This window comes from Camelus dromedarius, chromosome X (genome assembly GCF_036321535.1).
Source record: "Camelus dromedarius isolate mCamDro1 chromosome X, mCamDro1.pat, whole genome shotgun sequence".
NCBI lineage: Eukaryota > Metazoa > Chordata > Mammalia > Artiodactyla > Camelidae > Camelus > Camelus dromedarius.
The window spans coordinates 13,299,295-13,324,848 of NC_087472.1; positions in this window are offsets into that span (position 1 = coordinate 13,299,295).

A 25,554-nucleotide genomic window follows, 5' to 3' on the forward strand; every position below is an offset into this window, starting at 1 on the left:
GTCATGGAAGCCAAGGGAAAGAGTATTTCCAGAAGGAAGCAGTCAGAGTTCATTGACTCTGCAGACAGATCAAGCAAGATGCAGATCAAACACGTCCACAAGCTTTATCAACAATGAGGCTGTCTGTGACCTTGATGAGCACTGCCAGTGGAGGGTGAGAGGTGAGAAAGAGGAGATCAGAGGGGAAGATGACTCTTTTATGAAGTTTGCTGGGTGAATGGGGAGACAGGGCTGAGGCATATACTGTCTCATTTGATCCTCACAACAACTTTATGACATAGGCCCTAGTATTATCATTTCCATTTTACAAATAAGAGGAACAAGGCAGAGAAAGATTAAATAGCTTTTCCAAGATTAGCCAGCTAGTATATGGCAGGGCTAGGACTGAACTCAGGAAGTCTGACTCCAGAGCCTGTGATGATGACCATTAGAATAAAGTTAGAGCTACTATTTACTGAGCAGTCTTCACATGCTAGACATTGTGATATGTGTGCCATATACAATATGACAACAGCACTGTGAGACAGGTACTATTATTTCCCTCATTCTACAGATAAGGAAAATGAGGCTCAGAGTCCCCCCCAATAATGTGTTTTCTAAAGGAAAATTAGCCTTGATTTTTCCATTTTAATTTATAGCACCTATTACTGGAATTCAAGTACTTGGATATTCTAATTCAACTACTTAGGTATTTACATCTATAATATATATATTTCTAATGTGCCTTTCAAGTGATGTGTTTTTAAGTGGCCAATCGGTAAAGTATGTTAACTGATTAAGAGGCAAAAGAAGAGGAAATGGGCTTTAATGGTAGAACAATGGCCAATAATAATGTTATAGTTGTATAATACTTTAATGTTTTAAAAAAACACCTTAACATATAATGTTTTATTTGATACTCCCCAAAGAAGAGTTTCCTGAATATGAAAGTTCTAAGACCCTAGAATGCAATACCTAAGGGAAACTCTGCCTCGAGAGGTTTGCTGTTGTTATTTTGTCAGGTACAAACAGCTATTGTGTCCATGAGGGTGAAAAACAGTTCCCTCTGGAGGCAGAGGGATGGTCTAGTCTAGAGTAGAGTCTTAATCATTTAAAGGCTTTGGAACCTTGTAAGAACATTGAATTCATATCCATATTCTAAGGCAGAGACTCTCAGTCTTCCGGGCACTAGGGTACCCTATTTTTAATCCTACCTACCTTGGTCCTAAAGGCATTATTGGGCATATTCTTTAGAACAGTAATTAAAACCAATTTTATTTTGAAAATACCAAGGTCATCCAAGATTACTGAAGCTGTCTAATGTCTCACAAGACAATGGCTGGGACTTGAGCTGAAATTTCATTGCTATACCTTGAAACATTACCATCTGAATAATGAATTATGAATAAAGGTAGACTAAAATAGGACAAAATTGACTGACTCAATAAACATTTACTAAGTGCCTCCCTATGCATAAGTCGCTGCTACGTATTGAAGTCCTCAAAGATGGCTGTGTTAGTCAGAGTGGGCTAAGTGGTGTAGCTGTAACAAATAATTCCCAAATCTCAGTGACTTAAAACACTAAAAAGTTATTTCTCTTTTGTGAAAAGTCCAATTCACATGTTCCTGGCAGCCCTCCCGGGCAGCTCTCCTCCAAATGGGGATTCAGGGATCTAGGCTCTTTGCATCTACTGGTTTCACCATCCCCTTTGGCCTCAGAGTCCTCCACTGGATGCTCTGCAACTGGTTGGCAACAGGGAAGAGAGAATGAACAGAGGAACCCATGGGATGTTTCCAGAGCCAGACCTGGAAGTGACACACAAAGCTTTCACCCACATTTCGTGGACCAGTACTCAGTCGCCTAGTCCCAGCTTTACTGCGAGGGCTGGAAAATGAAATCTTCCTACATGTCCAATAAAAAGAAACTGGATTTGGTGAATGCCTAGCCAGTCTCTGCCTCAATCACATAATCCATTGTTTTCCAAACTTCAATCACTCTCAAATTACCTTTGTGATTATTGCTATACGTGTATCATCTGTATTAGTATTTAATTAATATTTTTCTAAAAGTTGACTCACTTTTTTATACTTAAATACATTTATTTTAAAAGGAAATTTGGTCACTATAGTGAGTGGGAAAGTAGTATCACTTCCCATAAATAGAACGTAGCCATAAAAATAAATGCAACCACAAAATAATATTACATTTAGCTAAAGACTATTTCTTGCTAGAGGCACTGAACTGTGGCCTGCTCTCTCTTTGTTAAAAGGGGAGTTTAGCCAAGTGTTAGAAGGGAAGGTGTCAACTACGTAGGAACACTTAAGTGAAACTTATTTATCAGAAGACTTGAAAGAGAATTGAAACACTAGATTACTGGAATTAGTGGACAGTAGTCCTAACATTCTGAATAATTTTCTTTCTTGGGAACTTTTTAAATTTTCCTTTTACTAATTACATACTTGTTTGTTAGGTCATAAAAATTTTTAGAACTGGATTTTCTACAATTGGATTCAGTTCTTAGAGAGGTGAAGTAACTGAACCGTGGTCTCACAGTTAATAGCCGGTATGACTAAAAGTAGAACAAAGGCCTATTGATGTTGGATTCATAATCATGTTTATGAACTGTGAAGATTATCACAATACATTTGATCTCTCTATGTTTGCCTCAATTGAATGCTGAACTTAGTCACATTTACCCAAATGCCCGGCCTCTATGAACACAGAGTGGCGGAGAAATCATGATTGGTTTCTGTAAATCTAGAAAAGATTTACCAAAATATAAAAAGAAACAAAAAGAACTCAGAATAGCCTTGAAATCTCTGAAAAAGAAAAGTGACGAGGAGGGGATTACTCTTGGAATCTATTAAAATGCATTATAACACTATGGTAATTAAGGCAGTGTGGTACTGGCACACGCTAATAGTCATGTTGGTGAACTAAAACATAATCCAGAAATAGATGCAAGCATATATGAGAATTTCATATTTGATAAAAAATTATCATTTATATCAGTGGGGGAAATGCAGATTCTTTAGTAAAACGTATCTAGACATCTGGATAGCCGTAGGAAAAATAATTAGCATAATTTCATCATATGTGCTTGTATATACATATGTGCTTGTAGACATACAGACCATCTCTAAGAAAATAAATAAGAAATTGATCACAGTGGTTGTTTCAAGGGAGAGATACTAAGTGGCTGACATACCATAAGCATGTATTGTCTATTATTATTTCATTAATAATTTAAAAATCCAATAAACATCATAGACTAACACTGATAGCTTCACAAGACTAACCATCCCTAGGCAGCCTAGAATTTTCATATTTTTCTGGTATTAGTAAAGATGTGAAAATATTTTCTGCTTTTATTGCTTATTTTGTTTACATTGGAGGTTACTTTGTGCCTATAACTCAATTCTGAGAGCACTGAGTCTCCCAAAGCAGCCTCCTTCTCTGTCCTACTTGACACTCCAAAACACATAGACGTGTTTCCAGGATCTGAAAGTCCTTAGGTTAGGCCTGAATGAAATCAGACTACCAATAATGCATATTTTAATAACATAGGAATTCATAATGGCCCTCATCCTGTATTTCTCTAAACTATAAATATTGCCCAGTGACCCAAGAAAGGATGGCACCAACATTTTGGAGTGTCAAGAGGGTAGATGAACATTTTCTGTTCTATTTTTGTCTATTAAAATGCTGATTTTTCAATCTCTTGGCAAACGTATCTCAGGACAGATAATCCTTCCTGCAAGATATGGTTGCTCGAAAACAGCCTGAAGGGAGCAGGGGCAGAAGGGAAGGGAAGAGATCATCTAAACTTCCTCTGCAACTTTCAATTAGCTTCCAAAAATTGCACATTCACACCCGTGATTCATCTTTGACTACTTAGTTTAACATAGTGCCTAGAATATGGTAAATGTTCTATGAATGAATGAATGAACGAATGAATGAAAAATGAGTGAACAAGTGAAGGAATTCTCTTCAATTAAACTGAGCCATACTAGTGTATTCAGAATGTAAATTATCTCTCAATTAAACAAAATAATGCATTCACATAGGTAGAAAATTAGGCACAGAATTTGTAAGAGAAAAAGACATTTGTGAGTGTAATTGAACGTTGAACATTCTGGATTTCCCCTCTTCTTGAGAGCTTGGTTCTGGGCTTACTCACCTGTGGTCCAAGGGGGAACAAATCCAGGAAGGCATTTGTTATAGCCCCAGCTGCTGAAATTACAATGAAGAACCTGGTGATTCTTTCCTTTCAGCCTTCAGGGGATGAGAAAAGAGAGAAACGAAAGCCAACTGGGCAGAGGTAAATGAATGAATACTAACTAAGTCTCTCCACCCCAGCCAGTAGCAAGTTACCAGCTGTGCCTTTAATTTAGCCCTTTGTCTTCCCTAGAAAGGCCAAAGCCATCGTGCTTGAAAAGAAGGCTCCTCTAGAAAGCTGTTCAAAAGCAGAGAAGTAAATTACAGCGGGATAGGAGAGATGATATTTATTAAGGGAAAATAGTCTTCTCAAAATGAAAGGGAGGGACACTAGATGAGAAGGAAAAAATACATTAGTCAGTTGGGTGATTTGACTGTGATTTTTTTTTCTGCCGATTAAAAACCCAGCTCAAAGGACAACTGGGATATATTTTAAAGGTTAGGATCTCGTTCTCCTATTGGTAACATTTAATAACAACCATGGAGATAGCTTAGTGAGAAGGAAAACTAAGCAAGGTCTGAAGGGAAGCACCTTACAGAGCCGAACCCCAAGAGGAGCCACCATAGTGTGGTAAAAATCAATGTTCAGTTAAGGCCTCCGTATTTCCTCTTGGGAGGAAAAAAGAGAAATGATGGATTAATACTGGTCTGCTGTTTGTTTTGAGAAATATGCGAGACAATACACAGCATGAAACACAGCATGTGCTCAGTCGAAGTTAGCCATCTGTATTAATAGTATAACATAGACTATAACAAATTATGAGAGGAGCTGACTTAGACGTCAGCCACAATTAAGGAAATGACCACTGGGCTGGAAATAGGTAGTTACAGGTGTAGTCCTGGCTCTGCCACTGTCTGTGTGACCTTGAGCAAGTCACTTCCCCTCTTGGGAACTCCGTTTCCCCCATGGGTAAAAAGGAGAGGCTGGACTAAGTAATGTGTGAGGTCCTATCAAACTCCTGGATTGTATACAAACAAACAACCTAAATAAATACAAAATTCTTAGGGTTTTTCCCCATCTTGGAAGCCCCAAAGGCTGTTAGAAGGGTTGCATCAGCTTGTCTGCCTCCCCAAAGTAGCCTGCACAGCATTCTGCAATCCTTTTTTTAAATTGAAGTAGAGTCAGTTTACAACATTGTATCAAAAATGCTCAATATCTCTAATTATCAGAGGAATGTAAGTCAAAACTACAATGAGGTATCACCTCACGCCTATCAGAATGGTCATCATTAAAAAGTCCACAAATGAAATATGCTGGAGAGGCTGTGGAGAAAAGGGAACCTCCTACACTGCTGGTGGGAATGTAGTTTAGGGCAGTCCTTTTAGCAAAGGCAGGGGCAAACTGGGAAAGCAGTGAGTGGGCCAGTGTGGGCAGAGTTTGGGCTGTCATTCCTTCCACAAATCAGTTCTGGCAGGAAGAACAGTCTCAGAGCCATCTGAATGGCAAACAGCAATGGAAACAGCGCTCACTGAGCCTGAAGACTGTGGCTGATGGGCCAAAGATTTCCTTTCCACCTGGAAAATGGACCCATTTGGAAGGAGGTTTCATGGGCATATAAAGCTCCAATGTGTCGGCACATAATGTTTAGTTATGTTGCTCTCCAAAGAGTTAATACGGCTCAAGCGGGAAACACCTAGCCTTGTGCCTCTTGGACAAAGGAGGGAGCTATATGGCCCTGTCCTGGCTCTGATGCTAATTTGCAGGGTCACCTTGGCCATATTACTTAAGCTCTCTGTGTCACCATGCTAATTGGTACATGGAAACGATAGTTCCTCTGCCAACCGCAGAAGGAGGTTGTGAGACTGAAATGAAGTAACATATGTGAAACTGCTTTGAAGAGCATAACGGTTACACAAATGTATCCTCTCTCCACGTGTCTAGAATGCATGTGTATGGCTAATCCCATTAGGAAAGCAAGGGAGCTTCCCTGAATGTAATTACTCATTATTCTTGAAATAGCATTTGGTGTACAACATCATTACATTCTCTTTATCATGGACAATCAGATGATCACAATTTCAAATAAGCATTCACAGTCATTAAAAAAAAGTTTTACTGCTCCAGGATTAAAGCAAGACCATTGCCAGTGTGAGAAAACTCATTTATATCTCTGTTTAAAAGCTGCTTTAAACTAATCATAAAAAGAAATAGACAATCTTTATTTCACAAAAGCAGCTGTGACACAAGCTGAAGTCTCACCAGGTAGTTAATGCATAATTCTGAGTAACTTGGGACACTCTGTCCTTTATGCAAAATTTCAGTTCAAGCTAAAGCTTTATTGAGGGCCTAGTATATGCCAGACACTGTGATGGCATTTGGGATCAAATGGTAATAAGAAACAATCCCTGTCCTCAGAGAGGGAAGTAAGGCTGCTAGACAGGAGAGTTCTGAGACATGATGTGATTCGTGCTATAACAGACTCGCAAAGTGGCGGTGAGCATCGGAGACCTGGGAGAGGCAAGGATTCATCAGGGCTCCCAGGGAAGCAGGCTCTTGATTAGAGAGAGACACCAGCATGGGGTTTTGTCTCCTGCCTCTGGACCTGGCAGCCTGGGGGCGTGGGGGTGGGGGTGGAGCCATCCTACTCCTGCTGCAGAAACTCCTTTTGTCTGCAGTGGCAATATTTCAGAAGGCCAGCAGATAGGGGCATTACTCCATGAAAGCAGACCCTGTCCTCCTGCTACGAAATTGAAGGCTTCCTTTCAGAATAGAAAGTTGGGAATTTTTTCTATTGAAGATTGGAAAAAGAAAGTATTGAGAATAGCAGACGGTCCAAACTTAGTTATGATTAAAGCATTTAAAATAACAAAGTTGGCATGGCTTATCGGCATCAAAACATTTATAGTCTCATTGTAAGTAGTAATAGTAGCTGAGATAGGACGCTGCTTCTTGCTCATTCATCCCTTTACTTACTCCCCCATCTACTCATTGTATTTATCTTTCTCTCTTTAACTTCCTTAATTGTTCACAGCTTAGAATGAAAAAAATTTTTTTTTACCATTTGCTATATATACGGTATAGTTTTAGATTTCTTGCTCTCAAAAATAGAATATTATTACTACTTCCAAAAAATGACTTAAACTTAGTTTTATTTTTGTAACTTATATGACCTTTGGTCAACTTTTTTGTTCCTGAAAATCAGTGGTCCTCAATAGAAAAATAAAATGTTCAGCCTTGTATTATAAAACGTTGATTCTTAAATTTTAGTAAGCAGTAAAAAAAAATTTAGTAAGCAGTGAGTTAAAAATACAGATTCTGGTAGGTCAGAATTGGAGCCTGGGAAACTGCCTGTTGTTCTCTTATAATAGACTTAGGTTATGGGTACCTGATATCCACGTGACATCACTGGTGATATTAACCATCACCGGTTTGTTAAGGTACTATCTACCAGGTTTCTCCACTACAAAGTTATTGTTTTTCCTTTTCCATACTTTGTGCTGTGGAAGCAAGTCACTAAACCTAGTCCACCCTCAAGGATATGGGGAAAGGGAATTAAGCTTCACCTCCTGGATTGGGGAGCATCTACATATATTATTGGGAACTCTTCTGTAACGAAGATATATCCTTTCTTCCCCACTTACTAATTCATTTACTTATTCAACCATTTATTTATCTCAGTATAGACTCATGGGTATTTATTAAAATAAATACTTTGGGTTATAATCCAAATACTGTATTATTTATTTTATTGTTCAAATTATTCCAGCTTTGATGAGCTTTTTCAGGTTGGCTCCTATATTCCTTTGGCATGGCCCTATCCCTTTTTTTTCTTTTTTTTTTAAGCTCTTCATTACTCTGTGGCACTATCAGATGCTCTGTTTATCTTATATTTTTCCTTCCTCAGTCCTAGAATCAGCCATTTCTCAAGAAGCCTGGTTCCTTTTATAGGAACACAGTATTAAAAACCAAGATCTGTGCACTGGATGTTCTAATTGTTAGTGGGGTGTCATTGCTTCCAGGCCTTCTCAGCTGAAACATATGACATATGTGTGCTAACCACCCCCCAACACACACAGCTATCATTATCTCTGTATCTATCTATATCCATAGTAAGCTAAATATGAGTTCATACTGATGTCTCCAACTGTAGTTCAGTACCACAGGGTTCCTTGAATCACATTTTTAAAAGATCACTCTTAAAATATTTTATAAAAGAACAACAAAAAAGGATAACTCAAGCTGCTCCAGTAGTGGAGACGGTGAGACCAGCTGGGGCTGCTGCTGTCGTCTAGGTGGGAGCTGACATAATCCGGCTTCAATTAGGACGGCAGCAAACAAGAAGGAGAGGAGTAAATGGATTCCAGGCAGACGCTGAGAATAGAACTGGCAGGATTCGATGGTGGTTCAGATATGGAGTTGGGTAGGGGAGTTAGGGAAATAGAAGAATCAATGACAATTCCTGGATTCGGGGGTCTGAGAAACTATGTGCCTGGCAAGCCCATCTGCTGAGATCAGGAAGACTCAGGGAGGAGCAGATTTGGAGGGGAGGGGATAGAAATCAAAAGTTCTGCTTTCACTTTGTGAAGTCTGAGATGTCCCTTAGACACCCCTAGTGGAGATCTCAAACAAGCAGATATGCTTAGAGTGTGGAGCTCAAGGGAGTGATCTGGGCTGGAGATATCAATTTGAGTGTTATCAGCATATAGCTGTAATTTAAGCCAGGGGCTGGATGGGAGAAACTAGGGAGAAAGTGAGAGTGATGACAGAGGGGAAAAAAAGGACCAGGACTAAATCCCAAGACACTTCAGCTATTAGAGTTTGAGCCAAGGAGATGCCATCAAAGGCGAATGAACTTCTCTACTAGAGTTAAAGATTCACAGTGTTTTTCATCTGAGACACACATCACTCATTTCCTCACTGCTCAAGATAGTCAACTGATGAGCAGAAGAATTTCTATTTGTATATCAATTTTGTTTTGCAATTGCTATGGGAAGGCAGGTGAAGATGATTCAATTTTTATTAAACCAATTCTTTGGGGGTGCTGGGGGTTGACTTGTTATGTGACGTTCCCATCCTCTGAAATATAATGTCTGCTTTACTTTCATGAGGTGCCAACTCTATACCCATTTCCATATCTATACCTATTTCCGTCACTGCATCCCAGAACATCTTCCTGAAGAAACAGAGGGAGTGAGCTAATCTTGGGGGTAGAGAGTGGGTGAATGCTAGGGTGCCCTCCATACCTGCAGGTACATTAATAACAAAGGGTTTCTTTCTGTTCCTAACCAAAATAGAAAACTAAGTCTCTGATAAACATGCCAGATCCCTAAACTTGCCCATTTCTCCGGTCCAGTCTGCATTTCCACCAGCTCTACTCTAAGCCAGGTTCTTATCTCTTCCCAAGGCAAACAGGAGTATAGTGTGTGAGCTTAAGGGCATGGACGCTGAGCCAGACAGTCCCGGGTTGAAATCTTATCTGTACCACTTACTAGCTGTGTAACCTTGGACAAGTTGTTGAACTTCTTTGTGCGTTAGTTTCCTTACTTGTAAAATGAGGATAATACTAGTGTCAATTTCACAGAGTTGCTGTGAGGATTCAATGAGATAATGTACACACAGTTGGCCCTCCATACCCGTGGATGTGGAACCCGTGGATAATGGAAGGTCAGCTGTACTACACCGTTTTATATCAGGGACTTGAGCATCCATGCAGGGGGTTCCTGGAACCAATCCCCAACAGATACAGAGGTCAGACTGTAAAGTACCTAGAACTGGATCTGGTTCAGAGCAAATGCTCTGTAAGGGCTAACTGTAATTACTGCAACCGACTAGCCTGCTGGCTTGTCCACCTGCCTCCAGTCTTTCTGTGCCTTCTCAACTGTATTCTGCTGCTAGGAAATTTTTTCTTTCTTTTTTCCCATTACTTTAACAGATTAATTTTCGATCAAATACCATGAGCCAAGCAGGCGCAATCCTAGACACTGAGGACATGGCAGTGAACAAGAAGCACAAAGTCCTTGATTTCCTAGAGCTTATATTCAAGCAGGAGAAGACACACAATAAACAAAGAAAATAATGTCAAGCAGCAATGTACCTGCCTTTGGAGTGCTGTGAAGAAGATACAAGTGATAGAGTGAGACTCTTCCAGTAAGTGATCAGGGAAGAAAGCCTTTCTGAGTCAGTGGCTTTTCAGCAGCCCATCAAGGATGCTATTTATAAAAGGCACAGGAATAGTGACTCTGAGGCCCCATGGGGACAAGGACTGTTGGAAGAACAGACCATTGTGGCCATGGGGCACGTGGCAGAGGCTGTGAGTACCCACCACCACCCAGGTTCTCTTCTTCCTGGGCATACAGCCAGACTCCATTTCCCAGCATTCTGCATCTTATATGTGGCCAGATGACTGAGTTCTGGCCAATGGAATGTGAGTGGAGGTGAACGACCCCATTTCCACGACTGGCCTATAAAACCCCGCAACAGTGATTCTCTATCTATCTTCTTTCACCTCCTTGCTAGCTGCAAAAGAACAGACACTTCCAAATCCCTTGAAGATCCCAGAGCCACAGAATAGAAGGCATCCGGTCCCTGAGTACGTGGAGTGGGGCCCACAATTGAGAATTTAAGGGTGAGCACTGCAGCACTAGCATTTCTCACCTGAATACTGGGACCACGGTGCAAGATGAGGCCAGAGGGAAGGAAAGGGCTGATTCTTCCTAAAACAACCTTTCTACCGTCTATTCTACTCCGTCCTGTCTGGACTCCCTAGCCTACCCACGAGGACCCCTTTGGTCATCCCCACAGTACCTACTACCTCATCATAATCGCTCCCAGACCTAGAGCTGGTGCTGCAATCACGTGGGCTTCTTGTTGTCTCCTGCCTTGCAAATTAGCCAACCCTACCAATCTGTCCCCACCCAGCATCTCCAGCAGTCACATTCTCTGAATGCCATTAGGCTGCTCAGCCTTTCACGTTGATGTTCCTAAACTGTTAGGTGAGGTTCTTTGTTTGGTAGGCTTGGTGACAGGGTGGAGAAGACGGGCCCTATACTTCTTCTGGATCCCTCGCCATGCCTAACAGAATGCTCAACACATAGAAGGCATTCTGTGCATGTTTGATGACCCTCACTGAGCTCATCTGAGAGAACATCTCCCCTGCCCCACTCAGACTGAATGGCATGAAGCCAGGTCCCTGTGACTGTGCAGTTTGCACAGAAGAGCCACAGCACATGTTCCTGCCATGGTATTGACTCCCTGCTGGGAGGAGGAGCTTGTATTCACCTGGTAAGCTCTCCCTAGAAGCTTCAGATTAACAGCTTCTGCCATTCCTGAGACAATAGAAGCCTCTGGATCATTTACAGCAAACCTCAGAAAACAAATACTGCGGAACCCTCCACTTCTGAGATGTCTTACACGCTGGCTGTCTTGGCTCCCAGCTTGGTCTCTGACATAGCACCTGCTATCCACAGCTTTTATCTTGTTTGACTTCCCCTTTGCATCATTCCAAATTGGGCATTTTGAGCCCAGAACCTCTAGGGTAAGTTGGGAGTTTTTATCCAATCCAGTTTGCCAGGAACTCAGTCTCTCCTTAACACATTCAGAGGTCTCAGCCTTGGGAACAAATCAGGCCTCAGCCAGCAGAGCCATGGCTCAAGGCACAATGGAGATTTTGTCCAGAATCAGCCGCACCCTGATGCTTTCTCATATAACTACAGGATCAAGAAAGTATACAAAAGGGTATCTGTTTAGATTGACTTGGCTTTCTAGGCCAGCGTCTCTCAGCTCCAGGAAGAGAGAGCCTTTGGAGTTGGCATTCATCAAGGCAAGAAGAGGAGTGGGCTAGGGAGACACGTTCCACCTGCCTTTCCCTTTAACCCTGCCATTAGCCCACCTCTCAGAAGGGCAGCAGCAGCAGCAGCTGCAGCCTCAGCTCGAAAGCAGCGTGTTCACCCTGGATGGCACTGTCAGTGTGGGGACTGTGAGCGCCAGTAATCACGGATCAGGGTTGACTCTTTGCTAAGAAGACATTCCTCACTCTGGAGTTTGGGCCTGAGCACAGAATGAAATGATTCGCCTCTCCCATCCACCTTTCTTCCCCTTTCCCTCTGTTCTTCCCATATGCGGACTTCCTCTGCTTGCCTACCATTTGGATTTCGCCCAACCTCTTCACCTTTTTGTAACACAACCACTAGCCCCATGATGGGAGACAGCTGGCATTTGTTAAGTTTCAACTCAAGTACTGTGTCAGCCCTTTGAGATAGATGATAGATATAGATAGATAGATAGATAGATAGATAGATAGATAGATAGAATCTTTTACTCTCTTGTACCAACCTTGTGAGCTCATGTTATCACTATTATTTTCAATATGAGGAAACTGAGGGTCAGATAAAAGCAACACCTGGGGTCAAATAATAGAGCTGGGATTTGAATCCAGTTCCAGTTGGCTTTAAAGCTTTTGTTCTTTGCACTCTGACTACATCATGTTCTCAGAGACATCGCATGCAAACAACAGTGCTGTTGAAAGCTTCCCTGCTCCGGCACTTCCATCAATATCAAAAGGAGAGATTATTTCCACAATGTACCTGTGTGATCTCCTGGGGAACGAAACAGCAAGTGCCTACTGAAAAGCTACTTTTGCCAGTGTTCGGCTAAGACCAAGGCTCAGCAAAATGATTCCAGAATATTACTGTGCAGGGTTGATTGAGACTTCTGTTGCCAGAGAAACAGAAAGCACCCAGGAACAGGACGTTCAGAATAGCATAGTGGACAAGTGTGCAGGCCAGGCTCAGGAATCTGACTGCCTGATTTCATCATCTGCACCACTCAGGAGCTATGGGAGGCTGCACAAGCCCAAATGCCCTCCTCTGTAAAAAATATCATCTAATACCTATTGAACCCCACTGTGTGCCAGGCATTGTTCCAAGTACTTGACATGTATTAATTCAGTCACTATTCACATCAACCCTATAAAGTAGATTACTGTATAAGCTCCATTTTACAGATGAGAAAATGGAGGCATAGAGAACTTAGGTAAATTGCCCAGAGTTGCTCAGCTGGATGAGGGCATCATTGAATTCAAAGTCGGCAAACCTCTTCCAGACCCTGTGCTCCCCAACATTACTGTCCTTACGGGAACAATAAGAATACCTACTTCATAGGTATTATTAGGTATTTTAAATGCCTAGCAGTGCCTGGCACAAAGTAAAGTCTCAATAAATATTATTATTATTATTATTATTATTATTATTATTATTATTATTATTATTATTATTATTATAAAAGAAGGCCAGAGTATTTAATTCTTTAGCAACAAGTAACCTTGAGTAGATTAGTTTAGATAGCAGTCTGGGTTTGGACCATAGGTAAGCTTGGGTTTTGTGAAAATCCAAGCCACACATCGTCCCAGACATTCTGATCATGGTTCTGCACCTCCATCTGGGCATTGATTTTCCTGCTTTTCTAGATGGGGTGGCAAAATGTATTCCCATTTCATGAGCATAGGCTGGCATGTCAGACAGAGTATAGTAACGTCAGCTTTCTCTCCAGAAAGAAGATGGAGTAGAAGGACATAGAACACTCTTATAGCACCTTGTATTTTTCTTCCATGGCACTGAACACATTTGTAGTTAATTACTTGTATAATTACACATCTGTCATCTTCACTTCCCCTAAATCAGACTAAACCTCTTGAGGGCAAGAGCCATGTGTGCTTTTCCAGCCCCTGGCACAGAACCTGGCCAAAGGCATGAGTTCGAGGAGCATTTGTAGAATGGATGAATGACTGATGCTGCTGCCCTAGGGCTCCTTTAGATTGTCCTTCCTTGCCGGATGCGGGAGAGGCCAAAGAAGGTGCAATTCCCAGATACAGCCAAAAGGTGGCAGAGTGAGTCTGCAAACGGTCACTTTCCAGCATCCAGTGGAGAAAATGACTCAGCCTGGGAGCTGGGTAGTTGTCAGAAACTGCAAGATTTGGGAATAATCTCTATTGCCCCCACACTGTTCAGCACAGAGCACTGCACATCATACGTGCTCAAAATATTTGTTGAAAGGAGACAACTCTCCTTTTCAGTAATGATTTTTATTCATTTATGTTTCTGCAATAAAAGCTGCCTTTCAACAAATATTTATTGAGTGCCTACTAGGTAGACACTGAGGCACAAAGATGAACAAGGCAGCTCTAGTTTCTGCCCTCTTAGAGTTTATATCTAGCAGAGAGGAGATGGGTAATGAGACAAATAAGTAGAAGTGCTATGGGGCAGGGGCCCCCGTCCTGGTCCAGGACAGTCAGGAGAGTTTTTGGAAGTATCATTAAAGCTAAAGAGTAATTCTGTATTCACACACCCACAAGAGTCACCAACCCTTAAGAAAGAGACAATTCCTTAGTTACATAAATTGTTCCAAGGCAGAGAGAATGTCAAACATACAAAGTTTAGGAAATTCCACCATTGGCCTCTTTCAAATTCACAACCTAGAAGAAACATAACTATTTTTAATAGAAGACATTTGTTGAAAAGGAATTACAAATACAGGTCAAATCTCAAGACGCACATGAACTTCCCTGAATCCTCGTCCAGCATTTCTTATATGTGTCCAGGGCTTTTCATTTCCTACAGTGTTAGCCTATTTGATTCTCACCACAGATCTGTGAGGTAAGAAAAGCAAACATCACTAGTCCCATTTTATAGGGTCTAGCACTTTCCAGGGTGAAATGGAAGTTCAGAGAAGTTACACGATTTGCTCAAATCCCACTGCAGTGAGAGGCAGAGTTAGTTAGCACTAGTACCTGGTCCGCTGACTCCCAGCCTGATGGCCTGTCCATTATACTAGGCTGTTTATTACAATGACTGCAGTGCAGACACATAATTATAGTGGAGATTTCTGCAGGTCCCTTACATTGGCATGAGTTCTACATTTGTGTTCCCTCTTGTTCTCTATGCTCCGGATGAGTTTATGTAAGAAAGGAATTAGGTATTTTCTGAATTTCTCCTATGATAATAGAGCTATTCAGATTTTGAAGCCCTCCTAGAGTAAACTTTGGAAATATATTTTCCTAGAAACTGATCACTAGATCGTCAAATTTATTGGCACACAGTGGTAAGCAGTAATTTTTAAAAAATAATTTGGTAACATTTTTCCAGATTTGCTTTATTTCTTCATAAATATCTACATGTGCTATGTTTTGCCTGAAGCATGGGGAGAGTGAATCAGAGCAAGTAATAACCCTTTACCACCCAAAACCTCAGCACATATCTGCAAAAATAAGGATTTTTCTTACGTAGCAACAATAAAATGATCAAATTCAAGATCTTTAACATCGATAAAATACTGTTCTCTAATGTACGTTCCAAATTCTAATTTCAACAGTTATTCCAATTAAGGCTTTCACAGTAATTAATTTTCCTTTTTTAAACATTTTTTATTGAGTTATAGTCATTTTACAATGTTGTGTCAAATTCCAGTGTAGAGCACAATTTTTCAGTTATACATGAACATACATATACTCGTTGTCACATTTTTTTCACTGTGAGTAATTAATTTTCTAATCCAGGCTCCAATCTAGGATTGTGCATTGCATTTAGTTGTCCTGTCTCTTTAATTTCCTGGAATAGTTCCTTATCCTTTCTTTATATTTCATCACATTGCCATTTCTGAAGAGTACAAGTCAGTTGTATTGTAGAATGGCTGTCAGTCGGGTTTTGTCTGATGTTTCCTTATGATTATATTCAACTCATGCATTGTAGGCAGGAAGACTGCAGAAGTGAGGCTGTGCCCTTCTCAGAGCATCACAGCAGGAGGCACATGCTGTCAGTTTGTCCCTTTTTTTTTTTTTGGTGGATGTTCACTTTAATTATTTTGTTAAGGTGGTGTCTATCAGATTTCTCCAACATAGATATACCTTTTCCCCCTTTATAATTAATAAGTAATCTATGGGGAAATAACTTTGATTCTGTTCAACAGACTTGCACCCAATGATTTTAGCTTCTTGCTTAAATCAATTATTACATGTTAATTGCAAAACATTGATTTCAAACTCTATTATTCCCACTACATTTATGAGTGAGCATTTTACTGTAAAGAAGTGCTTTCCCTTCTCTCTCCTTTTTCAATGTATTTATTCATTATTTTTTGGTTTTGGTTTTCAGTATCAGTTTGGACTTGTGAATTCTGCTCTATTCAATGTGTTAAATCTTTACATGATTCATTTTCATGGTAAAATCGTCCACAATTTGTAGAAACCCTTAAAGCCAGTCCCTATATCCTTTGGACATGCCTCATCGATGTTCGACCACTGTCTTACTTTTTCCCACGATGAGTTGTTCTCAGTTTCCCTAGCTCTAGAACCAGCCATTTCACCAAAAGGCTCTCGTTCCTTTTACTGGCGAATGGTATTTAGAAATCAAGTGCTTGGCAATAGCTGTGCTCCCTGCTACTGGGGTGTTGCTACTCGAGGCATTTTCAGTGAAGAGAGTTAGGGATGACTTCATACTGATACTTCTAATTCCAACCAATGCACAGGATTCTTCCTCTTCTTCATCCATTCCAAAGATGTGTCTTTCTTGTCCCACAGTGAGGACCCTAGCTCTCAACAACATTAATATAATCATTCACTTGTTCAGTCCTATAAACACACACAAAATAGTTTTAGAATTGCTATACCAACACCACTACCATCAGCAAACCTGCTTCCGTTACTAGAGTGTCTGCATGGTGCCTCCTTTTCCTTCCAATTCAAAGTGTCACGTGGGTGTTTCTGAATGAATCTAGGTCACATGACTGTGCCCTTGCAAGAGAGGCTGGGAAAGCAACTTGGTGTCTTCTGCGTTAGAAGGCATAGAGTCTTCAGGCGAGAATGTTCAAAGGTACTGAACTTCCAAAAAGACTAATGAATGTCTACTACAGTTGCATTGATTCATTTTCTTTGTTCTATTTTTTTCTCTAGTGATTCTGAAAATAAGCATCCTCTGTTTTTCCAGTAGTTACCTGAAATTTTTTTAACACTTAAGTTTATATTATTCTATAAATATTTAGAATTAATAAACCTCTATACCCTTTCTATAAACAAGGTGAGAGCTTTAGCATGTTACTACTAACCTCTCTGGCCTCACTGTTCCCTCACCTCCTCTCTCAAGGTATAGTCATTTGAGATTTTAATTCCAGATTCTTATGAATTGCCTTTGCCTCAGATGTTAGCAATTATTTAGACTTAACTAAGTTTTTACCTTTTTGTTTTTGTTGTTCATCACTGTTTCCTGCAGTGGTGTGATGGAGCTAGCTTGCACTGATTCACAAAAGCCAATTTGTTACCAATTCTTTCAATTCTGTGTTCAGTGACATCATGTAGCTTGATGTCAGCCATCATGAGAGTATCTATGCCACAGAAATCAGCAAGCACTACAAATCAGGGCTTTTCCCCCCAGAGAGTCTGTTGTTAAACATTTATCAGCACACCACTGGCTTCTTGTATGTCATGTCTTTCTCTTTATTGCATTACTTTTTTTTAATGGGAGTACTGGGGATTGAACCCAGGATCTAGTGCATGCTAAGTATAGGCTCTACCACTGAGCTATAGCCAACCCTATTATATTACTTTTTAGTTTTAGTACACCCTTGATTATTTCAGAGAGGGTCCATGAATGCTAAATCTTATGAGTATGTACTTGCCTCACACTTGAATGTCAGTTTGCTTAAGAACAGGACTTACTGAAGAGATTGCTAATTGCCTAACCGAAGTCCAGTTGCCCTTTTTTCCTCAGGAACTAAATCTCAATTTTCAGCACAGTACACAACTACCTGGAGAAAATACTCTATTTTTCAGGCTTTTTAAAGCCAACTGTGGCCACAAGATCAAGTGCTAGTCAATGAAATTATAATAAATGCTCTGTGGGACTTCCAGGAAGCATCCTTAAAAAGAACTGTCAAAACTGGGAGGAGTGTCCATTTTACTCTTCTTCCTATTTCCTTCTTCTGGTTGGTTGGAATATGGAAGAGATGGATGGAGCTCCAGCAGGTCCCAGCAGCTACACTGGACTGTGGGGTAAACTGCTGATGGACACCATACCTTGAGAATGGTGGCAACAGAAAGATACAAGAATCCTGAGCACTAGTAAGTTCATGAAGCTGTGCTGGTCTTACATGCCTCGACTTTTCTCTGATAGTTTCCATCTCTTTGTCTGTTTGCTTTATATTTTGGGAGATCTCCTCCACATGATTTTCCAATAACTAATTCCTTCTTTAGCCACACTCATTCTATTATTCAGCCATTTTGCTGAATTTTTTATTTTAGCAGTCAGGTTTTTAATATCCAAAGACACTCCTATTCTCTGTGGGTTAAGTATTGTAACCAGCTCTTATTCTTCCTCTTGCTCAGTTCCGCTCCAAATGGATATTTAATATTCACATAGTGAACAGAATCAAAAGCTTGAGTACCAAGTGATATTTTGAACTCTGGATCTCAACTTCCAAATTACTACCTAGTGCTGTAGCTCTGTGAGTTTCTTGGGAATAGAGGAAATAGGAGTTGCTGAGTTAATACCTGAGTTGAATTCACTGGTAAAGATATTTGTTGAGGAATCAATTGGCAGAAGAGATACTTAAATATCCATTTCATCCTCCCATAAATTACTTCATGTTTTGGGTTTAATGATGTGAACTGATAAGCAGCTAGAAACCAAATAACCATTCATCATTCTAGCAGAGGAATTTGCACGCTGTCTTTGTAAAGGGCCAGATATTAAATATTTACAGTTTAGGGGCCATATAGCCTCTTTTGCAATTATTCTGCCACTGTAGTGTGAAAGCAACCACAGACAATACATAAATGAATGGCTGTAGCTGTGTTCCAATAAAACTTTACATATGAACATTTGAATTTCATATAATTTTCAAGTGTCATGAAATATTATTCTTCCTTTTATTTGTTTCAATTATTTTAAAAATGTAAAAAAAAAAACCCATTCTAGCTAGCTGGCCATACAAAATCAGGTGGCAGGGTGGATTTGGTCTCAGGCGATAGTCTGCTGACCTCTGTTCTAGCTATGATTGTGAATACGTGTTTGGGCCAGACCAGCCCTGCAGTATTTATAGCCCTCTTCTTCTTTCACCTGAATTTCGTCCTCAACTAATGGATGTTTTGGAAGGGATCAGAGATGCTTCCTTTCTGTTATTTCCTTTCTACTCAGCCTCAATTTGGCCTATTTGCATATATATTGAAAGCCTATGGACTGGTCCTAGCATTATTGCTTCATTTTGACTCTGTTTTCCCTTATGATTTTATTTTTAACCCAATAATGATGTAAGCTATACACACACACACACACACACACACATACACATAGAGAGGGGTTAAGAGAAATATTGAAATAACCATCTTTCCTTATTACTACGAGAAATTTGGGTGGCTGGGTCCATTAACTTTTTGAATTTTGGTATTCCAGACGATGAATAAAGCTTGGTTCTTTACAAGAAAGGAAGGGCAGTATGTCCTCATCCCAGAACTGTGAATTTTAGAGTCAAAAAGGATTAGAATACTCATTCACACGGATCATTCCATCTGATGGAATTTAGCTAGTTCTCATGTTGTGCTTCAAACCAGAAACATTTCTTTTCAGAACACGGGCCCTGGCATTTGTGGACTGAGAAGTCTAATTACGTTCCTGGTTTTACTTTTCTGAAATAAGGCCAGCTAATTTAATGATTAATAATAATAATAATAGCGCCAACTTCCCTAGCCAGTGTTCTTGAGGAAATGAGGAGGAATTGTGTGAATTTCACCAAAATATTTGCCAAAGCACATTGTTCCTTTGAACCTCATATTTGCATAAGAATAAATGATCTGATGTCAATAGTTTTTTATTGTCCACACTTCAAGGCATTTGTAAAGGGTTCAGCGTTATTCTCTTTTTGACACGTTCTTAGTAGAATAGAATTAAGGTAAATCTGTGAAAGCAGACGCAGTTGCTTCAGGCCGGGCCACATTACTGGGGTCACCAGGAGTGCCAGCGTCTGTTCCTCAGCTTAACAAATTCAGGAACTTGATTTTTATGGCACTGACACAGAGGAGATCAGGCTTCAGGGTATTGACTCATGCTAACCAAATTTACAGGAGACTAACTGATTAAACAGGAAGCCAATTGATTAATTTATACTGAAAAATAGAACTGCCAGCTAGCCAGTGCATTCTCTGCCAGAAGAAAAGACAACGTGAAAAACCAAATTAAAGTCTAAAGGTTGTTTGAAGAGTACAAATATCAGGACAGGAGTTGTTAGATGGATTCAAAATACAGTCACCAAGTTTTGGCAGCCTGATGAATTCTGCTTCTCTGATGGAGTGACAGACCTCTCCAGCAGATCCCAGGGTTTTTGTTGACTGATTAAGGACGCCTCTCTTATGGTCACTGCTGGAGACACATTGACTATTTCTTACTTGACAGTACTCCTTTTTCAAGTCTCTAAGAAAACTGTGTGATAGTAAACATAGCCCAAGATACACAGACAATATTCTGCTGCCACCACCCAATGGACCAAATGTTTCTACATCAAAATCCACTCTTCTTACCTTAAAACTGTTTTTCCTATAATCTTAGTCCAGTCTCTAAAAATTTCCTTTTCCTTCTAGCTGTAATTGAAACTCAGCTTCCCCACTTCCCCTGATGCCTTCTTAGGTGGTGTCTATTTTTTTTTTCTACCAAGCCCCCCATACAACTGAATCTGAAGGTGGAAAGGTGTCTATTTTGTTTTCTACTGCCATTTCCAGACCATTCTTCTTCCCTCCGGCAAAACACCTTCATTTTGAATCTCGTGTCATCAGACCAAAGCACTTACTATGCCTTCCTTGTTGCAGTCATCCACAGACCCCTGATTTCTTAAATATTTTGGCTCTTGGCACACTGTCACTCTCTCCAGTGCTACATCTGCCTTAATTCTTGGCGATTTCAATAATGCACATAGATAATCCTACCTGCACCCTGAACTTTCAGTTTCTTGACCTCATCTTCTCCAGTGACTGCCCTCCCCTCCCACTTCAGCCACTCACCCTCATGACCAAACCCTAGAGCTGAACATTACCAGTATACTGCCTTCACGATCTGAATTTTATGCCTCCCACTACCCCACCACCACTTCTCATTTTTCCACTTATTGTCTCTCTAGTACCCCACCTCCAGAAATCCTTCAGTCCAATCAGGACCTATAATTCATTAATCCTCTCACCTTTTCAGTATTTTTTACCCCTCATAGTCTTCACTTCCTTCAGTACACAGCTTGGGGTCCACAGACAATCACTGTAATTTCTCCCACATATATATATATACATATATACATATACATATACATACACCTATGACTCCCTTGCCCTTGTCTTGCTTCATCATATCCACCTGGCAAAGTCTCCATTCTATTTTAATCATATTTCCTGCCTCCTCTGAATCTATAGCTGTGCAGCTAAACTTGCCTGGGGAAAACATACCAAATGCCTACTGGTCTCACTTGAATTTCATGACCATTATCCTCAAGCAGAACTTTAATGTTGTTCAGTAATTTTATTACATTTATTCATGCATCCACTCTACCACTTTTCAAAACAAATAATACCTTACTTTCTTCCACAAACCCCAGCACTTCCCTCATCCTTCTTCTCAGCTGATGACCTTTTTTATTTCACTAGAAATTAGAAGCAATCAGATAAGAAGTTGTTTCCCATACTCCCACCACCAGCTGGCCTCCATCTGTATACACACTGCCATCCCCTCATTACTGTAGATGAACCCTCTGTGCTCCTAGCTAAGACCAGCTCCTCCACTTGTGCACCCATTTCACCTAAAGACAGGCTTCCACTAATTCACTTCTCTCTCTCCTCATCATCAATTTTTCCATCTTTACTGGATCAATTCATCAGCATCTTAAAAATATTTTTAATCTTTTATCGCCCTCCAATTACTACCATTTTCTCTTCCCTTTTACAGAAAAACTTCACAAAAGTATTGCCCATACTCATCATCTTCCTCTCCTCCAGTTCTTTCTTAAACCCATTCCAAGCAGACTTTCAACTCCATCGCTTCACTAAAACTGCCTTTGTCAAGGTTACCAATGACCTTCACTTTGCTGACTCCAATGGTCACCGCTCAGTCCTCATTGCACTTGACTTACCAGAAGCATTTGACACCGTTCACCACTTTCTCCCGGAAATACGTGCCTCAGTTGGCCTCCTGCCCTACAGTGATTTTCTCCCAGGTATCCCCATGGCTTACTCTCTCTTTTCTTTCAGGCTCTACATACATGACACTACATTTTATTTTAAATTGTTCAACCCACATCCAGAATTCTCTATCTTCTTCCCTGCTTTAAAAAAATTTTTATTAACTGCTTTATTTTTCTTCATTGCATTTATTAGCATCCTACAAACTACATATTCTACTTATTTGTCTTGTTTATTGTCTGTTCCTCACAACTGTCTCCACTAGAAAATAAGCTACATGAAGGCAGGGATTTTTGTCTGGTTTATTCACTTCTGTATCTCCAGGTCCTGAAGAACACCTAGATCACAGAAAGTACTTAAGAAATACATTTAAGGGGAGGAAGGAGAAAATAATATTTAAAGTACAAAGGATTTCAGTGTATTTTGTCTCTATGGGAAAATTTTTTAATGAATTAAATCAGTTTCCTAAAAATAGGTATATATTTTGTCATAGAAATAATAGTATATAAGATTGTTACTAAAACTAATAGTTCTCTAAATGCACTATTGTATCCTATATTGGATCCTGAAACACCAAAAGGACATTAGTGGAAATCCTAATAAGGTCTGCACTTTAGTTAATAGTAATATACCAGTATTGGTTTCTTAATTGTGACAAGTGTACCACAGTAATCTAAGATGCTAACGTTAAAAGAAAATGGGTAAAGGGTATCTGAGAACCTTCTATATTATCTTCAAAATTTTTCTGCAAATTTAAAATCTTTCAAAAACGTTTTAAGTTTATTACGTGCATGTGTGTGTGTTAGGTAGGATAATGAGCCCCCAAATATTTTTACATCTTCATCCTTAAAACCTGTGAATACATTAGGGAACATGGAAAGGGGAACTAGGTTGTAGACAGAATTAAGGTCGCTAATAAACTGACCTTTATTTGTAGGGAGATTACCCTGGATTATCCAGGTGAGTCCAACATAATCACAATGTTACCAGACTCTGGTTCAAAATCAATAGTTCAAAATCGTAGCTTGAGAATCAATACCTAGGAGGGCAAGTGTTGGTAGAAAGGAAAATTGTCTTTAATCAGAAAGCCTACAATCAGGGGAGAAGGTGGATTCATATGCCAAAACCAACTCCAAAGATTCTGCTCAGCCATGAAAGTTTTTAAAGGGAAAAGGGACATAATCTCAGTTTATCACTGAGATAGGGGATCAGGCTCATAGCCATCTCCCACTGCATGCAGGCCTGTCGACTTCTCGTGATCTTTCTTTAGATGCTGCCTTGTTCACACAGTCTGTTCAAGAGATTACTGATGGGGGGCAGGACGAGAAATAGGGAAGAGATATGGTCATTTGTTAATTACTTATTCTTCATTTCTACTCCTTTGATCTACAGAATGAACCAACAGGTTAGGCAAGGTATTGTGTGATCAAAAGATTTGAAAAGTGTGCTTCGGAAGGACATGAGTAGAGAATGGGGGTGCCTGGTTTGAGGTTAGTTACAGTATAGCTTTGCTAAAGTGACAAGACAAAAGGGGCCTCCTGCAGAGGGCGGTTTTCTCAAAAGGGCTGCTTATAACAAGGGTCTGCAAAAGTGGAAGAGGAAAGCAGAAAGAAGAAAAAAGGAGATGTGACTATGAAAGAATGCTCAAAGAGAAGCAACACTGCTAGCTATGAAGATGGAGAAAGGAGCCAAGAATTCAGAAGCCTTTAGAAGCTGAAAAAAGCAAGTGAACAGATTCTCCCCTAGAGAGAGAATCAGAAGGGAATATAGCCCTGCCGACACCTCAGTTTTAGCCCACTGAGACCCAGGTCAGATTTCTAACCTACAGAAATTGTGAGATAATAAATTTGTGTTGTTTTAAGACGCTAAGTTTGAGGTCATTCATTATGGCAAGTCTAGGAAACTAAATATACAAACATGCAGTCATGACTACAACCCAGAAAGGTAGGTATCATATCCATTTCATAGAATAGAAAACTGAGCCTCACAAAAACTCAGGTCACATAGCAAGTAAGTGGCAGAGCTGGGGCACCAACCAAGTTCTGACTCTTAATTTAATGCTCTCTTATCAACATGTTGCCTCTTTAGTTAGGGTCCAAGCCCTCACCCACAAAACCCTATTTAACCCATTATATGGCCAAAATATTGCATGTCCAAAAGTTTTTAAAGAATAAATCTTGAAAAACAAAAGTGATTGTGGAGCCACTTTTTCCTTTTAAACATCAAAAAGTGTATTTTAAAAGGGCATATGTAGATACTTCAAAAAAATACATATGCACCAGTTCTCTATCATGTTCTAATACCAGCAGATGAAATGCCATATACTTGCGTAAGCAGTGTTTGTTTTTCTTGAAGACTGCTTAAAGTAAGTCAGATGTAATTAAGAAAAATAAGGAAGTACATGAGACTTCTGTGGAGAAGCTAAAGGTAAGTTTAGGCCATTTTTCAGGGCTTTAGAGATTGAGGGCATTGGTTTTTTTTTTAATGTCTAATTTTACTTCAAAGCTTATGGATACGGAAGCATCAGCAGCGCTGCTCTTACCTAGCCTTGATCAGGATTGTTTTCAGCTCACAAAAGAACATTGCTTTTGCTCAGAAATAACAAAAAAATTGCCCAAGCCTCAAAGCAAAATTTCATAATCCACTTTGTTTACTCCCTCTTAGGTTCTGGGTTTCTCAGCGTGTCTTTATCTTGGGCCCTGTGTTTTTCTATCTCCACTTAGGATATGGGTATATGTGTTCGAAGTTGGCAAAGTACTTTCTTCTCCATTATCTCAGTTTGATTTTGCTATTCTCAAAAACTCTTTGAGGTAGGCAGAACAGGTATTACTATCCACATTTTATAGATAAGTAAGTCAACCCCAGAGAGATGGAGCTGGGACACAAATCTAATAAAGTCTGAGTCAAAGCTGAGCTCTGTTTCCAGCACAGCCTGCTACTTCATCCCCAAGCATGGAGCCGTGTTCCACGGGAACCTAGGTCGAGGAAGAGCTGAAAATGAGTAGATGCTGTCCCCGTGGGGGGAAATCTTAAGAAGGGAAAACCAAGAGAAAAATGATGTTGTTGTTTCTATATGGAGAGCGTGAAAGAGGGAGAAGAAAAAGACAGTGCCTATGGGATCTGGGGATGAGTGTATGGGTCAATCATCTACACCACTGATGGATGGTAGATGGAGAAGGTGGGGGACCAAGGCATGGGAAGGAAGGAAACTCAGTTGGCAGC